The sequence below is a fragment of the Chaetura pelagica genome, unplaced genomic scaffold (assembly GCF_000747805.2).
Source record: "Chaetura pelagica isolate M959 unplaced genomic scaffold, ChaPel_1.0 scaffold11, whole genome shotgun sequence".
In the NCBI taxonomy this organism is placed as follows: domain Eukaryota; kingdom Metazoa; phylum Chordata; class Aves; order Apodiformes; family Apodidae; genus Chaetura; species Chaetura pelagica.
In genome coordinates, this window is record NW_009952694.1 from 2,193,922 (window position 1) to 2,199,081 (window position 5,160).

Genomic DNA, 5,160 nt, shown 5'->3' on the forward strand with positions numbered 1-5,160 from the left:
ACTGCTTCTTGCAATGCTAGCAGTCCCCAAAATGAATCTCTAATCAGAATAGAGCCCTGCAAAAGCACACAGCTGTGAACAGCTGAGGAATCAGCTACTTCCAGACAGATGCCGTTTGCTTCTCACTGCTGCAAACTCCCCCTCTCACTGACAACATCCTTGTCAAAGGGCAGTTCTTGAGGGGGGTGTCACTGGTTTTGTGAGAAGACTGATTTTACTAGAAATCTGAAACTTACAGCTTGTTTAAAAGCATAGCAGCTGTTGTTTGATGTCTGTAATCCACTTGACATTCTAGCTTGTTATACCAGTATGTCAAGCTGCTATGACAAAGAAGCTAATTAAATGGAGACCAAGCTCTACTTTCACAAGCTTCATCCACACTGTAGAGGTGAGCTCTAATTCCTTGAGTGCTGTCACTCAAAACAAGTCACTGCATTTAGAGTTGTTGCCAGGGGGGTTGCAGGGATCAGGTGTAGTTACCCTGATGTCTTAATTTAGAGTTGTCAGGGGAAATCTGTCTCATTCCCAGAGTGAAATTTTCCATCAAGTGTAAAGAAGAGCTGGAAGCTAATGCTCTTGGGACAAAACACCTAGTGGGGATCGAGGGGATACCTATCTGGACATAGGCTAGTAAGGATACTACAGTCTCCCTGATACTGTCCTAAATTCATTTGGATGTGAAAGCAAGGACTGGAGGCTGGGTTCTCCCCAGGTCTGTAACCATACTACTGCATTTTTAGGTGCAGTTGGTAAAGTTAGGTAAAGTTGACACTAACTTCAGCTAGCAAAAATACACATGGCTTACCCATTAAATTGGATACAGCAAAATTCAGGTTACAGAGACCCTTGCTTTTGCCATGATCTCAGAGCACTTATAGTCCAAAGAGGCTAAAAATCACCTCTAAAAAAGGCAAAAGCTCCCTCCCACCCTTTTCAGCTACTGCAAAAGGACACAAAATAAAGGTCTAGTCTATGACCAAAGGCACTTCTTAGGTGTTCTGACACTTACAAAAAGAGTTATTTACAAAGTCCCTTTTTTCTTGTTGATGAAGATCCAGGACTGAGAGACAACTCTTCTTAACAACTCTTCTTAATCACACATGGTTCAGGAATTAAAAAAAACCAACATCAACAGCAATGCTACAATAACCAAAATGAAAGAAAAAACTACTCAATAAATACTGACTGCAAAAACAGGCTGGTTTTCTCTGGTTTATAGTTTCAGGCCTTTTCACAAGAACAATCTCCTCCCACAAATTAGCTATTTTCAAGTTCCACAAGGAACACCCTCAAAATTAATTAGTAGAATTTGATGCTTCTTTCCATTTGCTTCCAGAAAAAATACTTTACAGAAAATGGAGATGAGACATGTTGATTTTTAAACGAAGAGTAATTCAATACTACAACATGTTAAGTCCCAAGTACAAAAGTCCCCAGATGTGGATAAGGATGAGTCAGCCTTTAAGCCCAGAAGACAGGTCAGGGCACACATTCCAAGGAAAACAAAACCAAACCAAAACAAAACAAATAAACAAAAAAACCACAACAACACCAAAAGAAAAAACGGTCACTAATGTTTTATCAACAACAAAATATGGGACAAGTCCATGAGATACTTATTCTGAAAACAGAGCTCATGAGAAGGTAAATAATCCTGCTCAGCTCACAACCTGTTCAGTTTTACAGGAAATAGACTTCCAAATATTGCCACACATGTCCCTCTCCTAATTCTTTTCTTCATTATTTCAAGCTCAGAATATAGTGCTTTCTGCACTGTTGTTTTCAGTCCTATTAACTATAACGTTTTCTTGACTACAAATAGCATTGAGGGAAATACAAAGTTGCTGTAGAGATCATTATGGGACTACATCACCACTCACCTTTTGTGTACTTTCACCCTCTCTTCCTGAAAGTTTCTAACACTTCAGGTTGTGAATAATTCTCCTATCTCCTGCTGCTTCAGTTGCTAGTATGATCCATGTGACCTTTTTTTTATTGCTCCCTCACCTGACTTTTTCCTTAAAGAACAATAGAAAATCTGGTTTAAAGGGAATTGAGAACACCTGGGCCACCCTTCTACTGAAAGCAGGCTTACTTTGAGTTCCTATGAGGTTAGTCATGGCTTTGTCCAGCCAATTCTTAACACCCTTCAAGGACAGAGGTTTCACAACAGCTATAGGACATCTGTTCCTAACTCCTATCCATCTTTGTAGCCTCTTCTGGATAGTTTCTCACCATCCTTCTGGAACCAAAGAGCCCAAAACAGTATTGCAGCTGCAGCCTTGACAGCATGAATAGGATAATAATTTCCTTTGATCTAGTTCTCCTGCTGCAGCCCCTCATATGAGCTGACATATGTATGTTGTGAACTCACTGTTGGCTCATGTTCAGCACCAGGATCTCCTTCAGCAAAGCTAAGAATGTTGCACTACTCCTTGTCAACCTGCCTGAGGTTTCTGCCAGTCAAATCCTGAATCCAGGCTCTACTTTTCAGCATATCAGCTCCCTCCCTCACAAAAGAACATTGTCTACTAATCAGGGTCACCTGTGAAGATACTGAACATCAGCCACAGTGTCACCTTAGAGTTCTCCACTTTTAACCACCTTACAAATGAATATTCAGTAGCTAAATCGAATGTAGCGATCCAGCCAGTTCAAAGCACCCAACAGTCCATTCACTTTACTCATACTTCCTCTGGTCCAGATAAAAATGCTGTGTGAGATTGCATCAAAAGCCATTCTAAAGTTAAGGTACAAGAACAAGCATCACTGCTCTCATCCACCTAACAAGAAATTTAATTATATTAGGCCATCTGGTTGTCTAAGCACTGCTTTTACACAGCTCTTTTGTAGCTTGTCCTTACTTCTTTCCATTTCTTGTATGCTCTTTTTTGTCCTTCTAGTTCACTAACAAGCACTTTGCTTACATAAGTAAGCATAGGCAGGAGGTCACAGCAGACCCTCAGCAGAGCATCATCAGTGTCACTTTCCACATCTTCCTCTCCTTTATTTTAGCTCAGTGCTTTACTCTTGGTAACTCCAGTCTCCAACTGTCAGAACACATGTGGTAAATTAGCAGGTGAAAAAAAATGGACATGGATCAATTTCTGTTTCTGCAATCTGTGTTCCCTCTTACCTTTACTGTCCTCCTAATCTAGGCCCGAAACTATTTGAGAAAGTATACAGTGGTTCAAACCTCTCTAATGCACAATGCAAAGGGTTTATCAACAGCTACAGGGAGAGTTCAAATGTTGTTGAAATATCAGGCAAAAGAGGTTTTCCCCAAAAGGACTGCTTCTTGCAGCAGGTAAAGACATGCAGGAGACTGGTATGCATATATGCATGTATGTTGGCTCTAAAAGGAATAAATATCACCATCATCAGTCAACTTAGAGACCACTGATCAGTGTAGCATCTGCTCTCCTGACTGCAGAAAGGTGGGTTCCATTGCAAAGTGATCAAGGGGCTGATAAACTACCAGGAGTTTAGCAGACCATTTAAATATGGTCCCTGTTTTTGTGGTTTAAGAAAAGATAGACTATGCATTTTATTGTCACTTTGACCTAAGCACTGCTTTCAGCCTACTGGAATACTCTACAACCACACAGGAAAGGGGTTAAATATGGTTTTCTGAAACATAGTTAATGACCAAGAATTTCATATTTTCACCCACTAATTCAATCCTGAGTTTGGGAACTATCTTATAATTCTGATAAAAATTCAGCAAGAATAGCCCAAGCATATAAACTTCTTGGGCTGTGGGATGCAATACAAGGGGCTTTATCTCAAAAATGTTAGTTTTCAGCCACTAAAGTAACAGTAAGTTACTGTAACTAAGTTCTCAAATTCAGACCAGGCATGCCTTTGGTTAACTCCTCAGATTATCTGATAGCAGTCCTATTATGTCAGCAAGAATCCTAGGCAAAGATGTCTCCCAGAATTTCATATTCTTAATGGTGTGTATTAAATAGCAACACCGAATTACATACTCTGAAGAACCAATTTCTTGCTTTCTGAAGTATATGAAGCAGGAACAACTTGTCAGAAAACAATCTAAATGGAAGGGAGAAGGACAACAGCTCATCATTACAGAAACAGGAGGAGAACATAAACCTTGGCCAGATAATTTTTTGTGTAAATCCTTACATGATCATAAACACTTTGTTTTATTTCCTAGGCAGGCCCAAAACAAGCAAACAAACTTCAGAGAAAATACAAACAACATCAGTCATTACCAAGACAATTTCTTTCCCAGAAAAGTCTTTTGTGGGCTATGTAGCAGGTAGGTCTTCTTGCCGTTGTGAAATACAGGCAGGCTTCAAATTGCAGGGAGCACAAAATGTAAGATAAGCCACAGACAATTCCACTTGCCAATATGAACATGAATAAGAACCAGAAGCATCAGACATACCACACAACAGTATGAATTTTAGTGAAGTGTTGATGATCTGTCAATTCCAAGTATCAGATAGATATAAAGCAGGGAGCTTGTACAGGAACATTCAGGCTTATAAAAATTCATATCCAAGAACTGTAAGTTTTAATAAGAAAGCAACTGGTTACAACTATAAATTGAATCTTGGGCTTCCTCCTCAAACATTACCTGGGTAACCTCTTTAAGGGGATTATATAAAAGAAATACTATGGTTCACTTTTTTAGTGGGAAGATAGGAGTAAGCTGGTTATTAAATCATACACTTAATTTCCAAAACTCAAGTAATACAGACTAGAAGAACCACCTACAAAATTAGTCAACTTTTCGCCATTAGAACACTGTCACGATCCGTGACCTATTATATCTCCTTATTGGAGTGTATTAACTTATCAGGATTTGCTGAGAGATCCACACGTGGGTATCGCCTCACACAGAGGATACAGGAACTTATGTCCTGACTTTTTTGAGTGAATAACTCGCTCAGTGCTTACTAAATTTCTAACAACAGCAAGGTTTATTGTGGGGAAAACAAAGCAATTTGGGGCAGGAGGTTCAAAAGGAGTGATTACAACACATTAAACATATATGGGTACACCTTAGTTACACATCTTATTAACGTGAGGGAAGCAGAGGGGAGGGGTATGCCCGAATGGCTGGATTATATTTTCCCCTATAAGCTGGGGTAGCCGGAATTGTCTCACCACGGCAGTGTGCAGGTAGGATGA